We start from the raw sequence: 20631 nt of genomic DNA, 5'->3' as shown, positions 1-20631 counted from the left end.
ATGCTTGTGAAAGTTGGACAATGAATAAAGAGGACTGTAGAGGCATTGATGCATTTGAATTATGGTGTTGGAGGAGAATATTAAAATTAACCCATGCTGCCAAAAGAACAAAGCTGTTTTGGCAGAAGTGCAACCAGAATGCTCTTCAGAAGCCAGGATGACCAAAATTTGTCTCTCATAATTCAGACATATTATCAGTCCCTGGAGAAGGACACCATGCTTGGTTAAGTAGAGGGTTAATGAAAAAGAGGAAGACGCGAATGAGATGGATTGCCACACTGGCAACAGTAAGGGATCAAGCTCTGCAACTATTATTAGATGGATGCTGAGCTGACAGTGTTTCACTTTGTTGTGCATAAGGTCACTATTATTGGCTCCAAGATTTAACATCACTTAACAACAGGAGGCCTGGTGTGGCGCTGTGGGCTAATGCGTCAGACTGCAAAGTTGTTTGAACTGCAAAGTCAGTGGTTCAAGCTCACCAGCTGCTCCTTGGAAACCCTATACAGGGTCACTATGGGTCAAAATCGACTCGACGGCACTTAACAACAACAACAGAAATGTCATTGTAGGATAAGCAGAGTAGTTCAAACCCATCAACAGCTCCTAGGGAGAAAGATGAGACTTTCTACTCCAGTAAGATTCAAAGCTTCAGAAACCTTACATAGGTCGCTACGAATCAGAATCAACTCACTGTTAGTAGGTTATAGAAATGTTTGAGATCTCTCCCCTCTTATCAAAAATTGCAAAGAAGATGGGATTCAAAGTTGTCTTTTCCAGCAGAACCACTGGAGGTAAGGACTAGATTAGGTGCCAGGGAAGGGCCACCTTGTACCCCACTGTCTCCATAGACCCCAGTAACCCAGGGTAGGGTCTCCTTGTACCCCTCTCTCTCCATAGATCCCAGTGACGCAGGGAAGGGACTCCTTGTACCCCATTTTTTCCATCAATCCCAGTGACCAAGGAAGGGGCTTCTTGTACCCCTCTGTCCAATCCTAAACTTTGAATAAAATCGAACCATCTCTGAAAATAGGAAATGTCATATTTGAGGACAATATAGAATTCTATATGGGACTGCTGTCTGACATCGATGGGCACTGTGGTTCTGCCACTTGCTTGCACCTATCTGTTGAGCATAGTCTCATTAAAAACAATCTGGAAAAATAAATGCACAGTAAACTAGAGCAGGAAGACTCCTGAATGCAAAAGTGTCTAAGAAACAAACAAACAAAATTCACAATTGCTTTTCCTTCAAGTTACTGTGTTCAAATTAACACAATAAAACAGGGAGCTGCAATGTAAAAGCCCTGTTCCTATCTGCCCTCTTTAAAATCTGTCCTAGTATAGATGCTGAGGGTACTTTTCAGTAAGTATGATTAGATATTTAGCCAGCAGAATAATTAAGATAAGAATGAAACCAAGTTTCATATGACTTTTTAAATCTTAGAATATTAACTCCCTGCTAAGAATTTTATTCACCCTGGAAAATCAAAGTTTCAACCTAATTCTTAATGTCCTTGATAAATGAACCTGGATTTTCCCACTTCCCAGATGCCAGTCCCATCACTGGTATGTCATCTTGGTGTACTGAGGTGGTTTCCTGTTTCTGTGATGCTGGAAGCTATGCCACTGTAATATTAAATACCAGTAGGGTCACACATGGTGAACAGGTTTCAGCTGAGCTTCCAGACAAAGACAGACAAGGACAGAGGAGAGGCAGACTCCTTCTAAATGTTTAGCCACTGAAAACCTTAGGAAGAGCAGTTGAACATTGTCAGATACAGTGCTGGAAGATGAGCGTATCATGAATCAAACAAAAAAAATATATACAAGTGATAACACAGTCCTACTTGTTCCTGATGCTTCACGTATATTAATTTCGTTAATTCACAAAACTACCCTTAAAGTGCTATTATTATTTCCAATGTGTTTTGTTGTTGTTAAGTACCATAGAGTCACTTCAGACTCATAGCGACCCTGTAAAGGCTTTCCAAGGAGCAGCTGGCAGGTTAAAAATAAATATCTAATAAAAAGACAGGAAAGAAAGAAAAGACCCAAATGGATGTCAGAAGAGATGCTAAAGAGATCCATAGAGAAGCTAAAGCAACTGGAAGTAAAGACTTGAACAGAAATTTTGAAAGGACAGTTCAAGAAGACTTTGGTCAAGTCCTGGAACTACAAAACCTTACTCTTCAAACTGATATCTTTGCTCTTGAACATTCTAAAAAGGTCTTGTGCAGCAGCTTTTCCTAATGCAAATACATCATTTGATTTATTGACGTATGTTTTCATGAGTGTCGATTATGTATCTAAACAAAATGGAATTAGAAAACCAAAAGGGATATGCTCAGCATTTCTCAAGCTGAAAAGAACTTGAGAAAAAATTCAAGCCTTGACTTGCAATATTGAAGGATTCTGGCGTGGCACTGCAAAATAAGCATTGGACCCTAAGGGTCAGTTTGAACTGCAAGATCAATGTTTCAAACACACCAGCTGCTCTTTAGAAACACTATACAGGGTCTCATAGTTTGGACATATTGTCAGGAGGGAACAGTCGCTGGAAAAGGACATCATGCTTGGTAAGATGGAGGGTCAGAGAAAAAGAGGAAAGCCCCCAACGAGACAGATCGGCCAGGTGGCTTCATTGATGGACAGCAGTAGTGAAGTTGGCCCAGGATTGGACATTGTTTGGTTCTGCTGTGCGTGGGGTCGCTATGAGTCAGTTCTGACTCGATGGCACCTGACAACAACAACAACAACATGAGTCAGAAATGACTCAACAGCACTTAACAATATGGGCAAAATACTGAATGGAGCAGAAAACATCAGAAGAATATAGAAGGAATGTAGACTCACTGTACCAAGAAGAAATGGTCAATGTTCTATCATTTCAGGAGGTAGAAACTGGTGGAAATCAAATTAAAACCTTTCAAAAAATTAATGAAGTACTGGAAGTTCTCACTCATCTATCATAAGAAATTTGGAAGACAACTGTAAACTACCAACCAATTGGAAGAGATCCATTGGTTTGGAAGACAGCTACTTAGCCAACTGATTGGAATGAGGACTATCATTACTGACAGCAGATGGATCTTGTCTGAAGGCAGAGAATACCAGAAAGATGTTCAACTGTGCTTTATCGACTATGCAAAGGCTTTCAGCTGGGTGGATCTTGACAAGCTATGGATAACATTGAGAAGAATGTGTTTTCCAGAACACTTATTTGTACATGTGGACCAAGAGAAAGCTGTCCAAACAGAGCAAGGGGATACTGAATGGTTTAAAATCAGGAAAGATGTGGGCATGGCTGTATTCTTCTTTTAAAAAATGTTTTATTGTGAATTATGTGATAGTTTACATGGGAGAACATTGGTTTTACATTCATTCTATTGTATATTGTCTCATTGCCATGGGTACAATCCCCTCCATGCAATCCTTCATCCGTGCCCCCCAGGTCTTCAGCACACAGTCACTCTCCCTCTCTGGATCTAAAGTCTCCAGCTGCTCCATCGCTCCATGTCATCATCTCTGGCTCCATTTCAGGCATCACTGCTTCTCTGGGTAGGGTCCCGCTCTCTGCTCTTCTCCCTTGATGGTCCTAGGGACCTCCGCTCCTAGACTAAAAAGTTAATCACTCCCCTCCTTGCTATAAAACATCTACCTTTACATTTCCAACCCTCACAATCAGTCATGATAACAATTATTCACTATTGTATCACAAGAGACCCATCTGCATTTCCTTGCATCAGCCCCGGCTAGTCAGATTGAATACTACTTACTGGAGATTCTACCTTCCTCCAGGCCCTCTGGATCTAGGTTCCCTCTTGAAAGCTTGTAAGCCAGTCACTTCTTGCCTTTGTAGCCCTCCACCCCCATTTTGGGTAGCCAATGTCCAAATTGCCTATCCCTGTCTACTCTGTGTGTGGAGGGTGTAGAAATTATTCTTGGTGGCATGGCTGTATTCTTTCACCATACTTGTTCAATCTGTATGCTGAATAAATAATCTGAGAAGCTGGATTTTATGAAGAAGAACATGGAATTAGAATTGGAGAAAGATTCATTAACAACCTGCAATATACAGATGATACAACCTTGTTTTCTGGAAGTAAGGATGACTTAAAATACTTACTGATGAAGTATGTAACATGAAATCTTACCATCCTCAGTTCCAAGGAGCAATCTAGATGTATTTCTTCCAAAACAGATTTGTTTTTATTTTGGCAGTCCATCACACTTTCAAACATTCTTCACCAACACCATGTTTCAAGTTCATAGATTCTCTTCTAGTCTTTCTTATTCATTGTGCAACTTTCTCATACATATGAGGTGATTGAAAATGCCATGACTTGGGTCAGACACTCTTTAGTCTTCAAAGTGACACCTTTGCTCTCTAACACCTTAAAGAGGTCTTTTGCAGGAGACTTGCCTAATGCAATACATCCTCTGATTTCTTGATTGCTGCTTCTGTGAACGTTGATTGTGGGTCCAAGCTAAATGAAATTGTAAACAACTTCAATATATTCTCCAACTTCAATATTTATCTTGATGGTGTTTATTGATCCAGTTGTGTGGATTTTTGTTTTCTTTACATTGAGATACAATCTATACTGTTGATATCATTGCATATCACAGGTTGTTAATAAGCCTTCCTCCCATTCTAATACCGTGCTCTTCTCCATATAATCCAGCTTCGCAGATTATTTGCTCAGCATACAGTTTGAATAAATGTGGTGAAAGGATACAACCCTAGAACATAACTTTCTGGACTTTTAAACTCTTCAGTATCTCCTTGTTCTGTTTGAACAACTCCCTCTTGGCCTATGTAAAGATTCCTCCTAAGCACAATTAAATTTTCTGGAATTCCCATTCTTCTATAATTTGTTACGATCCACACAGTTGAATTCCTTTGCATAGTCAATAAAACACAAGTAACCATCTTCCTGGCATTCTCTACTTTCAGTCAGTATCTATTTATTGTCAACAATGACATCTCTCTTTCCACGTCCTCTTCTGAACAGTTATTTGAAAATTGGGTGGATCTCGATCACAAAAAATAAGAAGTAAAGAAGTTCCCTGCATTGCAGGAGAACTCTCAAAAGCCAAATTAGAAATTACCAGGAGAATCACCTAGGCTTTGCTGGAGAAACACTTCCTCCCTAACAAGAGATACAAAGTTATATCCATATAAAACAGGGGTGGGGAACTTTTTTCTGCCAAAATTTATAACAGCATTCATGGGCCATACAAAACTATTAAATTAAAAATTAGCTTGCTATATTTGGTCATTTAATTAACTCACCCCTAATGTGATACCTGTCCTGGTGTGGTGCTGTGGGTTAATGCACCAGACTGCAAAGCCGTTTGAACTACAGGGTCGGTGGTTCAAGCTCACCAGTCGCTCTTTGGAAACCCTATAGAGGGTTGCTATGGGTCGGAACGGACTCAAAGGCACTTAACAACAACAACAACAATGTGGCACCATAGGATAAGCACTTGACCTCAAGGTCGGTTTGAACCACTGCCTTATCACTCCTCAGAAACCCTATACTGGGATGCTATGAATTGGAACTGACTCAATGTGATGGCTGGAACTGTGGTTGTCTTGGCAGAGCTAGACCAAATAATTTCAAGGGCCTTATAGAAACCATGGACGGGACGTTCCCCACCCGATATAAAGGAACTGATCAGTTGAGCAGAGAATTTTTGATTTCCAAAACCAGTTAGTAAAAACTTAAAGAGCCTAGATTCAGAAAAATAAGGGAAATGGTAATAGTTTGAATGGAAACCTACAATATTTAAGCAAATTTTATTTCAGCAATAGTTATGTTTTATGTTTATAATTTCAAGATCTTTATCTAATTGGTATTAAATTTAGTTAATAAATATTTGTTATAATTTTAAGTTTATATACTTTGCTTTTTATACCACCGAGAAAGAATATAAGTATATTCAGGTCTGCTAATAATTGTGTTATTAAAATAATAATTTTGTCCTTTAAAGGACTATGCTAGAGGAGATATAAGGAACTTTGGTAGTGTAGTGGTTACGAGTTGGGCTGCTAACCTCAAGGTCAGCAGTTCAAAACTTCTAGCTGCTCAATGGGAGAAAGATGAGGCTTTCTGCTCTCGTAAAGATTTACAGCCTTAGAAACCCTATACAGTGTTGCTATGAGTAAAACCAACTCCATGGCACATAACCAGCCAACATAATAGATATGCAACAAGGTAAATGTTTAAAACATTCATAAAAATGAATTTATTTGATCTGTATGGCTAAAGTTTAATGGTTAATTTATGAGAAAAAAAATTAAAAGCTTTAATATCAACTGAATGGTGTTTAGCTACCACTACCCTGGTGGTGGTGGTGTGCCGTGGAGTCAGTTCTGACTCATAGAGACCCTGCATAGGGTTTCCGAGGCTGTAAATCTTTACTGGAGCAGAAAGCCTCATCTTTCTCCTGTGGAATTTCTGGCAGTTTCCAACTGCTGACCTTGAGGTTAGCAGCCCGACTTGTAACCACTACACTACCAGAGTTCCTATCACTACCTTAAAAGGTCCTGAATATTTTGGAAGAAAAATAATCAAAATCATAAAAAACACTGGGCTTGCTGGTCAAATACAGATTGGTCATGACAGCATGGGTCTCCCGACCTAAACAATGTGGAGTCAGTGCAATCACTAGGTCTTAAAGGAGAACCCTGCAAATAAGGCAGCTTAAAAACTAGCTGAGATGGCCTTATGGTCCTAGGAGAATAGGACAAGGAGGCTGTAAGGTGGGTAAACCCAAGCAGATAGTTTTCTCAGGAATTAAGCAGCTGAGACTGGAAAGGTAGGATGTTTGAGGAAGTTTATTGCCTTATTGTTTCTTTTTTCAAAAGATTGCTATCTTGATGTTAAATTCCAAATGTAACTAACCCTATATAATGTGCCTGCTCTTAGTGAAAGACAGGACAGTCTTGAGAGATTATCCTCCCTGTCCTCCAGACTGCTGGCTTTCTGTTAATGAAGCTTCGGTCGGATCTCTCCCCATCTCTGTGATTGACTATAGTGACAGGTGGGAAACCCTTGTTTTGGTTCGGCAACAGTGGAACCTCCATTATTTTGGCCCTTGATCACCCTTCAGACCTGGAACTGAACTCATCCCTTGGCTGAATTTTAAGTCAAACAATAGGGAACATAATGTTTGGGAAGTACGCACACCTTAATCACCATTTGAGTTCAAAAGGGCAGTATTTACCCAAGGACAAAGTTCAGAATGATTAGGAAAGGAGGAGGAATAGAAACAGGGAGTACAGAGAGGAAACGAAACAAAATGTGAATGAATTGTTGAAGTGAAAATTGATCTGTTCTGCAAACCTCTATTCAATTCATAAAAGTTAAAAAAAAAATTAATGTCTAATAACAAAGTATTGGGTTCCTTGCTATTAAGATATCAAAATTTTCTTGGATTACTAGGTTCAAGAGTTAATTTATTCTTTGTATAACCTTCCTTCTCCTTTGATAAGAACTTCCTGAATCAGAACAAGCTGCATGGCTTTCAAAAAATTCACCAACAAACCAAGGTATTTCCCTTAAAGATCCACGGTTAAATAAGTATTTTCTTGGTGGCATATGATGAGCTTCTGAAAACTTTGAAACTTCATGGGAAATCACAAAGAATTTGTTTCTGTTTTATAAATTGAGAAGTGCTTACATTTTTATTTAATACATTGTAAATTCCACAAAATGTGTTTCAAATCAAGAGAAGTACCCGATTCTCTTTTGGTTTAAACATTTGTATGTTAATGTTTCCTCTTATGTTTTTGTCTAAAATTGGACAACAAACACATGATATTGTATCATAATTGTAGCTATTATAATTTCTAACTTGGTCACAATTTTGTTTCTTTTGACTCTGGTGGCATCAAAGCCAATGGGTTTAACTGGGACTATTACTCCATTTACTTATTACACTTAATCCAGATGTTTGATAGTCTTGGTATAGTTTTTATTTGTCTTTACTGTATGTCTCATGATTATCGTGTGTTATATTTGAAGGTTATATTTTTTCCTCAAGTTTCTTTAAAAATAAGGCTAATCATTATGCGTAGAGATATTTTTTGTCTCTCCTTTTGATGTTAAATTGATTTTATTTCATTCTGCATTACATTTTTTTAAAATGGTGAAGTGGGTATTATTTTATTTATTTAAACTAATATTTACAAATTAGCCAGCCATACTGGTACTATTAATACCATAATGCAGCAAAATACAAAATAAAACATCTTTCTATAAATATTTAAATAACGAACAAGTTAGAGGCAAGGTAAAGAGCAGAAGGCTGGGGGAATCAATGAAGCTCCTTGATAAGTCTGACCCATCAGTCAAATTGTCTATTAAGCAGCCTCCCAAATCCTATAAGATACAAATAATCCTTCATCACACATCTCTGTACTTTCAGAGATTAATTCTACAACAGTTGCTTTATGGAAAGCTACAGTGTACAATAAAAGCTCTAACTCGAGTTTGAGTATTGAGATATATTCAGACAGTATTTGAGTTCTTTGTTACTTCCCTAATTCTTGCTGACCATTCAAATTCACCAATGTGACTGAGCTTAGACAATTCCAGGACAAGCCCAGGGAGAGGCAATTTTCCCTCAGGAAGAACACAGTTAAGCAGAAAAATGCTCAAAGAACTAGGGAACTTGCTTCAAGAACATTTACTGAAAGTAGACATGCTATCTAGTTTCAGTAAAAGCCTGGGGTCCTGGTATTGCCGTGTGGCTATGACTCAGGGCTGTGTGATCATAAGTCATTCCCCAACCACATAGCTAGATAATTAAAATGCAGAACCAAGCATGTAATCTTTTAAAACCTGCAATTTTGTATATATATATATTTATATATATATCCCAATCTGGGATATCCCTGCTTCTTCTGTGGTCCCACCTGCAACAGCGATGGATTAACCTACCACCAGTCATGATCTTGCGATGATTTCCTTGTTCTCTGTCATGTATAATGAAAACCATGGCTGTGATTCCACAGATTCCATTGACCTCTGTACTATGTACATGCTGATAGTTTCCTTCATTCAGAATGATTATTTTTGTCTTTGTCCTATCTAAGACTTAATAAAGGGTCTCTGTAGCATATGCTTGCACCTCAACATCAAGAAAACAAAAATCCTTGCCTCTGGACCAATAAATAACATCATGATAAATGGAGAAAAGATTGAAGTTGTCCAGGACTTCATTCTTCTTGGATCAACTATCAACACTCATGGAAGCAGCAGTGAAGACATATTGCATTAGGCAAATCTGCTGCACAACACCTCTTTAAAGTGTTCAAGAGCAAAGATGTCAGCTTGAGGACAAAGGTGCGCCTGACCCAAGCCATGGTATTTTCAATAACCTCATATGCATGCGAAAGCTGGACAGTAAATAAGGAAGACCATAGAAGAATTGATGCTTTTGAGTTATGGTGTTGGAGGAGAATATTGAAAGTGCCATAGGCTGCCAAAAGAGCCAACAGATATGTTGGAAGAAGTGCAGCCAGAGTGCTCCTTGGAGGCCAAGATGGCCAGACTTCTTCTCTCATGCTTCGGACATATTACAAGGAGGGACCAGTTGCTGGAGAAGGATATCAGGTTTGGTATGGTGGAGGGTCAGAGAAAAAGAGAAAGAGTCTCAGCAAGATGGATAGGCACAGTGGCAACAACAATGCACTCAAGCATGGCAACGATTGAGAAATTGGCTCAGGACTGGGCAGTGTTTCGTTCTGTTGTGCATAGGGTCACTATGAGTCAGTACCTCGTTCCATGGCCTCTTCTGAATCCAGCCTGAACTTCTGGAAGTTTCTGTTAATGTATGCTTGCAGCCGTTTCTGTATCGCCTTTAGTAAAACTTTACTCACATGGGATATCAAAGAGATTCTCCAATGAGTTCCACATTCCGTTGGGTCACCTCTCTTTGGAAGGGGCCCAAATACAGATTTCTTCCAATCAGTTGGCCAAATAATTGTTTTCCAAATTTCTTGGCTTAGATGAGTGAGTGCCTCCAGTGCCACCTCACTTTCTTGAAAGATTTCAATTTTTATTCCATCAAATCTTGGTGCCTTGTTCTTTGCCAATTCCTTCAATGCACCTTGGACTTCTTCCTTCAGTATCATTGGCTCTTGATCATATGCTACCTTTTGAAATGGCTGAACATCAACCATTTCCTTTTGGTATGGTGACACTGTGTATTCCTTCCATCTTTTTTTGATGCTTTCTACATTGGAAGCTATATTACTGGTATTTCAAATACCAGCAGGGTCATCCATGGCAGACAGATTTCAGAAGAACTTCTAGACTAAGATAAATGAGGAAGAGAGGCCTAGAGATCTACTTCTGAAAATTAGTCAATGAAAACAAAACATTGTGTGTCTCACTTGCTTTAGACACACCTTCAGGAGGGATCAATCACAGAGGAGGACATCATGTTAGTTTCAATAGCGATGAAGCAAAGGGGAAGGAGACCCTCAGTTGGAAGAATTACACAACGATGAACTGAACATGCTGATCATCCTGAGGATGATGCCGGACTGGACAACGTTTTGTTCTTTTATACATAAAATTGCCATAAGTTGAAGTTGACTTGTTAACTATCTATCTATCTATCTATCTATCTATCTATCTATCTATCTATCTATCTATCTGTCTGTCTGTCTGTCTGTCTGTCTGTCTGTCTGTCTGTCTGTCTGTGTGTCTGTCTGTCTATCTACCTATCTATCTGAAGCCCTGGTGTGGAGCTGTAAACACTTGACTGCTAACCAAATTGGCATTCAAACCCACCAACTGCTCCTCGGAAACTCTATACAGGGTTGCTATGAGTCCAAGCAGACTCAACAGCACTTAACAGCAGCAACATGTATCTGTCCACGCTCACGCTCACATGTGCACAGCATCTGGTGTTTATTTTAGCAGGTTTCAATAGAAAAATATGTGATAGCCAATTTTTGTTTTATTAAATAAATGTTTTATTGTGAATGGGAGAACATTAGTTTTAAATTCTTTCTATCATATATCATTTCATGGCCACTGTTACAATCCTCTCCATCTCCCGCCCTTTCCCCAGCCATCAACCCTCAGACCCTTTCCCTCTCTGGATCCTAAGTTCCCAGCCACACCATCTCTCCACGTCATCTTGTCTGCCTCCATCTTATGATAGCCAATTTTTGTTTAAGTTTGAATCACATTCTTTCAACAGAAAACTCTATTTTATAAACATTTACTGAGTATATACTTTGGGCCAAGCCTTGAGCTAGCTTCTGAGAGAAGATAAAGTAAACACTGTCCCTGTCTGCAAGGAATTTACAACCTAGTATCTTCTGTGGCCTCTCCAAAGGGGAAAATTGCAGAGCTTAGACTTGTTTGCTTTGCCCTTTGAAAGTGGAAATGCAGTTCTCAGAGACTCCCAGACACCTGCCCCACCTCTTCTCTGGCCTTTTCTCCTCCTCCCCCACCACTCAGAGGGTGGAGTAGCTTTGCTGGTCTCTGTAATTTCAACCACAAAGAGCAACTCCACCCTTTGTCCCAGTGAAACTCTGGGCTGTCCTGTAATTACTGCCATGCTACAACCTGCTGCCATCTGATAAGCATGTATTTTAAAACAGTGCCCATAATTCCTGCCAAAGGCACAGGCATCGGTTGACCAACTAGGCTGGCCTGAAGTTTGGGTGCAGGCACCTGAAAATGGAAATGCGAAATCAGCCACCACCTAAAATAAGGTCATGAGCACACACAAATATACACACTTACGTGCCTTCTTCCTGGTGCTTTGGCTCAAACACTTATGTGGTTCTTTCCCCAATTTCGAGATACAGGAAGCTGTCCTGAGTCCAGTGCATTGAACAGTAAAAGCAATTCAACAGCCCACCAGGAAGGAGAGCAAGGGTAGAGCTGGGTTTCCTCTCACCCTTCCATTGGAAGGTGCAGACATGGAGTTGTTATGAAAGCGTTCAGGTCTGGTTTGTTGTGTTTAACAAGTAAAAGCCACAGGTGTCACTCTGAGTGCCTGCAGGTCATCATACACTTTTGCCATGTTCCAGACATGCCGAGACATGTTCTAGGACTGATTTAGTGGGCAATCATTTTAGACTATCAGAAGGGAAGAATATTAACAAATTGGGAAAGACATAGACTATGTTCACGCCTGGGAACAAGGCGTTTACATGCATTAGCTCATAGAATTCTCACCATCACCCTGGGAAGTAGTTACTGTTATCACTCCCATTTCACAGATGAGAAAACTGAGCTTCAGGGAGATGAAGCAACTTGCCCCAAGTTCCCCTATCTAGTAGGTATTGGAGCTGGAAGGGGAACCAGGACTGTGTAATCAAACGAATGTGGCCACAGAGTCTGCTACTTCTCATAGTGTGGCAGGCCCACCTGTCCTGAGACAGCTCCAGGGGAGCAGGGAGGCTCCCAGACAGCCCCCATCCATCTGTCACAGGATGTGGGGTAGAGGGTAAAAGTACATTCATTGGGATTGGTTTTTTTTCCTTTTGTACTCTGTGGCAAAACCTCCTCCCTTCCCTGTACTTTTTTGGACTTGAGGTGCACATTCAGTTAAGGAAATCCTGTCCCTTAGTTTCTGGCCCCTGGAAGCTGATTGTACTGTGGTGGCTTGTGTGTTGCTGTGATGCTGGAAGCTAGGCGGCTCATATTTCAAATACTAGCAGGGTCACCCATGGTGGACAAATTTCAGCAGAACTTCAATACAAAATAAGACAGACTAGGAAGAAAGACTTGGCAAGCTACTTCTAAAAATCAGCCAATGAAAACCCCATGGATCATAATCGAATTTGTCCTGGAAGACACATTGTTTGGAAGGCACTCAAAATGCACAGTGACTGAAACCAGGACCCCTAGCTCACCCACCATCATTACTAGCTGTGTGAGTGCAACAGCTGGTATCGAAGCCCAGGAAGCTTGGCTCTGAAGTCGACACTGTGTGTTGCTTTGTGGAAACTAAAACTTGGTTGAAGTAAGACTTTGTTGTTGTTGTCAAGTGCCGTTGTGTTGGATCCAATTCATAGTGACCAAGTATCGTGTTTGTGAGTGTGAGGAAGAACTCTTAGGAGGTCCATCTTCAGGACTGAGGGGAGCCCAGGGCTTAGTAGACAAGCTTAACAAAAGGAGCTCATGGGAGGGGAAGAGACAGGTTTGACTAACTAAAAACTTTAAAATAAGAATACACCCATCAAGGAAATAGGGGAACCTCATGAGGAATAGGGAAACTAACTTTAAATGAGAATACTACCATCAAGGACAAGTAGGCACCATCTGGGTAGTAGTCCCTCATAATACTCAGTCAAGAGGAAGTGGGGAAAAGGACTTTCTCTGGATAGGGGAATAAAACTCTTTGCGAGCTGGCCAGGCTGATGCCTGATTTTGCAAATTCGAATGAACAAGACTCACGCTTGCTAAAACAAGTACAGATTGGATTTCTTGAGCATTTGTAGGTAAGCATTCCTCAGAAATGGTACACAGGGTCGCTATGAGTTGGAACCAACTGGATGGCACTGATCAACAGCCATCACGTTCTGGCTGTGTGATCTTAAGCAAGAGATTTGCCTCAGTTGCCTAAACTGGTTTTAAAAAAATAAGAATTGTAACAGCATACATCTTGCTGTAGAGTTAAATGAGATAGAGCATACTGGGTTTTTGTTTTGTTTTTTATCTTCATACCTGTTGGTGTTATCCTGTTTGGAAGTGGGCAAGCAAGAACAAAAGAGTTGGGGAGGGGAGAAGATGCCACATAAAGATTTCCAAGTCCAAGGAACTCAAAGAAACAAGGATCTTCAGAGTTGACAGTGAGCCTTTGATTGTAGTCACTGTCCTGGATTTGGACTTCCTAGCCTGTTAAACTTTGAGACAATAAATTTCTGTCCTTCAAAGTCACCCACCTGTGCTATTTCTGTTACAGCAGTACTAGCCAACTAAGACGTACACCTATAATCTATGGATAGTTTTGTTTGGAAGAGTTGTTCATTATTGGGAGATGGTAATTCAGTGAAACTCCCTTGAACTCTGGATGCCTTTTAAAAACTAAATACTAAGGGAAATACTAAAATATTAACAATGTCTGATTTCTGGTGCAATTATGACTGTTTTGTGTTTTTCTTCTTCTTCTTCTTCTTTTTAGTTTTATATATGCTGTAAAGTTTCTATGATAAATGAGACTCTCACTCCTGGGCCACATAACATCTTCCCACTGACTTTGGATATAGCCAGAGATTTTTAAGAAGAACCCTCCAGAGTATTTAAAGCATAAGAAGATACAGCGAGTATGTGTATAGCAGAAGAGGAAGGAGGTTTCCAGGGACATCATTCCATCATATGTATATACCAAAAGGCATATACATATGCTGAGTGGACACTTAGATTGTTTCCAATTTTTCTCTAACCTTTAGCTAAATGTGATATAGATTTCTGTCTAATTTTTAGATTTCCCTTTTTAGGATAAAGTCTCTAAAGTAATTGTTGTTAAGTACTGTTGAGTTGATTCCGACCCATAGCGACCCAGTACAGGGTTTCCAAGGCTGTAAATCTTTACGGGAGCAGAAAGCCTCATCCTTCTTACATGGAACAGCTGGTAGTTTCGAACTGCTGACCTTAAGGTTCGCAGCCATTAGTAGATCAATAAATATCACAAAAACTCTTGACTCTCATTATATTTTGCCATTTTGTTTTCCATATATATATTTTTACCATGTTTGTCAAATTATTTTTCTAGACATACGAATGGATATCATATATCAGAAATGTATAAAAGAGTCTGTCTTCATTTGCTTGGTCCTTCCTCAGACTCTCTGGTTGACAATGAACTTCAGAAACAAGCAGGGACAGAAGAGTGTTCACTTAGGAGATGACATGTTAGTGGCTATGAACTGCAAGTGCTCAGAATGCAGTCTTCTGTTTTAGACAGCACGCAGGGAAGTCCAGCCCAAACCAGTATGGCTGCAGGAACTGGTATGCACAGGAGCTGGTACAAGCGAGACAAACAGAAGGACAGCAGGGGTCTGCAGACTGACTGGCTGGAACATGGGAGCTCCTTCCCAAAACAGCTGAACTCCTGACAGACCACAACGCCGGGTCGGAGCCTGCACAGCCAGCTTCAGGGAAGTTTTTGTGTTCTTAACACCTAACCTGGAGTCCCGGTGTGACGCTGTAGGATAATACACTGAACAACAAGGGTGGCAATTCAAATTCACCAGCCGCTGCTCAGAAACCCTATACAAGGTCGCTATGAGTTAGAACTGACTCAACAGCACTTAACAACAATAACCAACTGACCAGAGTCATGATGTGACACTGTAGGGTAAGCACTGAACTGCTAACCACAGTGTCAGTCATTCGAAGTCACTAGCTGCTCCTTGGAAACCTTATACAAGGTTGCTATGAGTTGGAACAGACTTGATAGCACTTAACAGTAGCAACAGATATTAAAAGTTTTTATTTAACCTGTAAATATTTGATAGACAAAAAACTATATGTCATTTTAATTTCTATCTTTTTTGTTATGTGATGGTGTTGTCATTGTTTAACGTTTTATTGTGAACTGGGTGAAGTTTTACAGAGAAGATCGCAATGCCCAAAATGTAACATTCTGGTTGGCACTGTAGGATAAGCCACTGGAGTGCTAACCATAAGCGAGGCAGTTCAAACCCATCAGCCACTTCTTGGGAACCCTACACAGGGTCACTATGAGTCTGAACCAGCTCCACAGCACTTAACAACAACAATAAATGTAACATCACTTATCCCCACATTTCCTATGACCAGTCTTTCTCCCCTGTCCTTCTGAATTTGTCCTTTGGCAAATGCTAGCTTTTTGATTTCAGATGGTTGATTATTCTGAAGCGTTCTACTTTCCTAGTATTACTGTTCCTCTTATACACCTGTCTATTGCTTGACTGAATATTGAACCACTCAGGTGAGTTCAGTTCCAAGTCTGAATAAGGGTCATAGTCTCAGATTCCACCCATCTCGTTCCAACTATAAAGTCTGGTCTTCCTTATGATTTTGAGATTTGTTCCACATTTTTTGTTCACTTAAATTCACCAGCTGCTCTTCAGAAACCCTATACAGTGTTTCAGAGCAGCAGGCAGTAGCAGTTCTAGTTCATCTAGTTCTTCTGGTCTCAGGGTCATGGAGATTGCTGTAAAAGTGGTCCACTGATCTAATTGTCACCCCCCTCCCCCGCCCCCCGCAAACTCTTAAACTAAACAGCCTCTTGAAAACTTGCAAGCCAGTCACTTCATGCCATTATCACCCCCTCGTTTTAGGTAGCCAGTGTCTAAGTTGCCCGTCCCTATCTACCCTGTGTACAGAGGGGATAGGATTGATACTTGATGTGAAGACGCCTTCCCTCTCAGTTGGTATTTTGAGCTACTACATCCATAAGTATGGGTCAAATTCATCAAATTGTATCAATTTACCCCCAGTTCCTTTATCAAAAAAAAAAAAAAAAGTTTTATCTTCCTCTAGTCAAGTTCTGATTATCAAACCATCGAGGCTAGGTTAAATAGGTACTATCTGCAAGATTTAGTGTTCTTGTGTGTCTCCCCTCACTTCATATCAGCTGGGAGCTTCACTCTGAGCTCTAGCCCTCCATGGCTATGTCCTTGTCTATGGGCTCAGGAGTCCCCAGGTCTCACCACACTTTGGACTAATCCGTTCTTACTCTTCTCTCTCTCTTCTCCAGGTCAACGGAAGTCTATGGAACATGGTTGAACTCAGCCCATTTCTTCATTGTTGCCTTTCTCCCTCTTCCATTCACCAATAGATCAACATGGTCACCAGCAAGCTTATATGCCTGATCATGTGTTCCCTTTGAGTTTCAATCTTGGCGGGGATTTGTCCTGAAGGCACTTGATTGTTTGCCTTGATGGCTCCCCAGTGAACAACTTGCTTGTTCTTATAGTAGCCAATCATACTGCCATTTTTGTTTTGGGTTTTTCCTGATGATCTTTCTTTGGAGATGTATCTTGTAATGCTCTAGCTGTTTCAGGCTGGTATGCTTAATAATGTGTTTTTCAGCTTCTTTCTAGTGGGAATTTCCCACCTCAGAAGGTTCTAGATGGGAATCAGGATTCCACCTAGGATCCTATACACTACAAAGCCTCCACAAGAAGACTATTTCATTGGTTAAGTTCTAGAACCCCTTTTTGGTATTCCAATCAGTTATAGGCTGAAGACGGGCTTACAAGCTTTCTGTAATCATGTTTCTCGACATTCCTTTCTATCCCACTCAAGTGTATATTTTGCAACAGTAGGCAAGGGAAACCAATATTCATAAGCCAGTCAAGTATCTTAACGTGGTCTAATTGTTTTTATGTGTCTTTAATTTTCTTCACTCTTCTTTCTTCTGGATAAGGAGAGACCAATGGCTGCATATTAGATGACCTCTCAAAAGCTTCTCAAACCTCAATCACCACTGACAGAAGTGGGTTGTAGAAGCATGTCTTTGTGGACATGTCATGCCAGTTAATTAGCCTTGGCCACTCCTGTGGCCATGGTTCTGAGCCCTGAGGCACAGCTCTGAAAGGGATCACATTAGAAGCTAATGAACTATTGTTAAGTGCTGTGGAGTCAGTTCAGACTCAAAGCAACGCTGTATAGGGTTTCTGAGGCTGTAAATCTTTACAGGAGCAGAAAACCTCATCTTTCTCCCATGGAACAGCTGGTAGATTCGAATCAATGACCTTGTGGCTCAAAGCAGGTGATTCATACATTAAAAACACACTATTATACAGCACCTTCTAGAAGCTGGCATCAATAAAGGTGGTTGCTCTTTAAAAAAAAAAAAAAAAAATTATTGTGTTTTCCATGAAAGTTTACACAGAAAAGTAGGTTCCCATTTAACAATTACTGCCCCAAATTGAAGCTGGATTCAGAAGACGGTATTAACGAGGGATATAATTTCTGGCATCAGTTGGATTGTGGCTGAAAGCAGAGAATACCAGAAAGATGTTTATTTGTGTTTTATTAGCTGTGCCAAGGCAAATTAGGATTAACATTGTGAAGGATGGGGACTCCAGAACACTTGGTTGTGCCCATGCAGAACCTATATATTGACCAAGAGGTAGTTGTTCAAATAGAACAAGGAATTTAAAATGGTTTAAAATCAGGAAAGGTGTACATCAAGGTTGTTTTCTTCCACCGAACTTTCTGGTGTAGTACTGTAGGATAAACACTAGACTGCTAAACACAAGGTCAGCGGTTTGGCTCTGCCAGCCACACCACAGGGAAGGATGGGGCTTTTTGTTACCACAAAGATTTAAAGCCTCAGAAACCCTATACAGGGTCATTTGAGTGAGAATTGACTCATCAGCCCTTAGCAACAAACTCAATCTCTGTGCCGAGCAAGTAACCTGAGAAGAGCTGGACTATGTTCAGAATAATGGGAACAGGAGTTGAGAGAAGGCTCATGAATAATGTGTGCTATGCAGATGACAAACAATGTAGATGGTCTTATCTTTCTCCCACTGAGCAACTGATGGGCTTGAACCACAACCATGTGGTTAGCCATGTGTCCAGTGCTTATTGTATGGAGCCACTGAACTCCCTCCTTTTGTGTGTGTGTGGAGATATGTTGTTGTTACATCATATATATATATATGTATATATGCCATTGAGTTGGTTTTGACTCATAGCAACTCTATATAGAGTTTTTGAGGAGTAGCTGGTGGGTTTGAACTGCCAACATTGTCATTAGCAGTCCAGTGCTTATCCTACAGTTCCACACCAGGACATGTTATTAGTCCTGGTGTGGTGCTGTGGGTTAATGTGCTGGACTGCAAGGTTGGCAGCTCAAACTCACCAACTGCTTCTTGGAAAAAATATACAGGGTCATTATGAGTCAGAACTGACTCAATGGCATTTAACAACAACCAACATATATAAAATATCCGGTCATACTCTGCTCTGTTGGTTATGTCCTGCATGGCAGTGCTGCCTACCATAGGGTCAGCAGGGATAGCAGATCGAGAGAAGAAGTTTAGAAATGGTAAGGGCTGGCCTCCTGTTGCCCTTTAAGATGTCCAGACAGATCACTTCTTGGCTGTTAATATTATAGTGATAAATTCTTGTTTGGAAGGTAACCTTAGGAGGTTTAAATTGATAGTCTGGTGAAAAGGTAACATCAAGAAAGAACACCTCTCCTTCATAGACAGATGCCGGGGTCTCAATATAGTTGACCTCCATTCATAAACGTTGTCTCCTTTGGGTCCAGCACATCTGGAAACATATGTAGAGCCAACAAGCACCGTCACATGCACCGTGTTCTCTAACCATTACAATTATGTGAGCTGGGATCATTATTCTCAAAGGAGATCGCTTCACTTTATTTTTCCCTTCTTAAATCCTATACTTAATTTCATAAGCCTGGATTTTCTAATACCTTATAGTCACTTTCATGAATCAGGCTCTTTGATTAAAAAAAACAAAAACAACCCTCAATGGCATGCACAGATTTCATCTACTATCTTTCCTTCTTCCCTTCAGTCCATCACAAAGGTCAGGAAACAACATATATAAAAATACATATATTTGTTACGTGCCGTCCAGTTGGTTCTGACCATCACTGTATAGGGTTCACTGTATATATTGTAGTGGGTTATGAGTTGGGTTGCCAATCAAAAGGTCACCAGTTCAAATCTACCAGTCACTCCACAGAAGCAAGATGAAGCTTTACAGTCTTGAAAACCACTGTACAGGACAGGTTGCTATGAGTTGGAACCGACTTGCTGGCCCACAGCAACCATGACCACCATATACAAGCTATCTTTTGGTCTGAATGCCACATAGGTATCACTGCATGCAACACCATAGTTCTCTGGCTGGCCACACTAGCCACACCCACTCTGAGAGGCTGTTCTGTTGGGCAAGATAGAGGACCCAACAACCACTTCAGAAGAGACAGCAGAAAGAGAGGAACTCTGCTATTTAAAGGCAGATCGTTCCAATGGACTATCTTTGGCCACAGTTATTCCTTTAGAGATAGAAAACGCTGAAGTTGGAAGTTATTTATGGATACACACAGAGAGAGAATTAGCAGCCTGAAAGAGTAAGTTTTGCAAAAATAATGATTACAAGGGCAGTAATGGAGAAATGTACATGAAGGTATTCAGAAAAAATGGAGAGACTTGGGAAATTAGAAAACAACCCACCAACCAAAACCAGGTCAGACATGTAGGAACAGGTTAGAGGGAAAAGGTTAGAGGGAAATGAACACAAAGAAATTGTGACTTTTTTTTTTTTTCTTAAATGTTTTATTGTGAATTATGTGATAGTTTACATGGGAGAACATTAATTTTACATTCATTCTATCGTAGATCTTCTCATTGCCATGGTTACAATCCCCTCCATGCATCATCAACCAACCAAAGGATATACTCTGCAATCCTTCCCCCCTGTACCCCCCAGGTCTTCAGCACAGAGTCACTATCCCTCTCTGGATCTAAAGTCTCCAGCTGCTCCGTTGCTCCACATCATCATCTCTGCCTCCATTTCAGGCATCACTGCTTCTCTGGGTAGGGTCCCGCTCTCCACTCTTCTCCCTTGATGGTCCTAGGGACCTCCACTCCTAGAGAAAAGTTAATCA

Source organism: Chrysochloris asiatica, unplaced genomic scaffold (assembly GCF_000296735.1).
Source record: "Chrysochloris asiatica unplaced genomic scaffold, ChrAsi1.0 scaffold00179, whole genome shotgun sequence".
In the NCBI taxonomy this organism is placed as follows: Eukaryota; Metazoa; Chordata; class Mammalia; order Afrosoricida; family Chrysochloridae; genus Chrysochloris; species Chrysochloris asiatica.
This window is presented reverse-complemented; position numbering follows the sequence as displayed.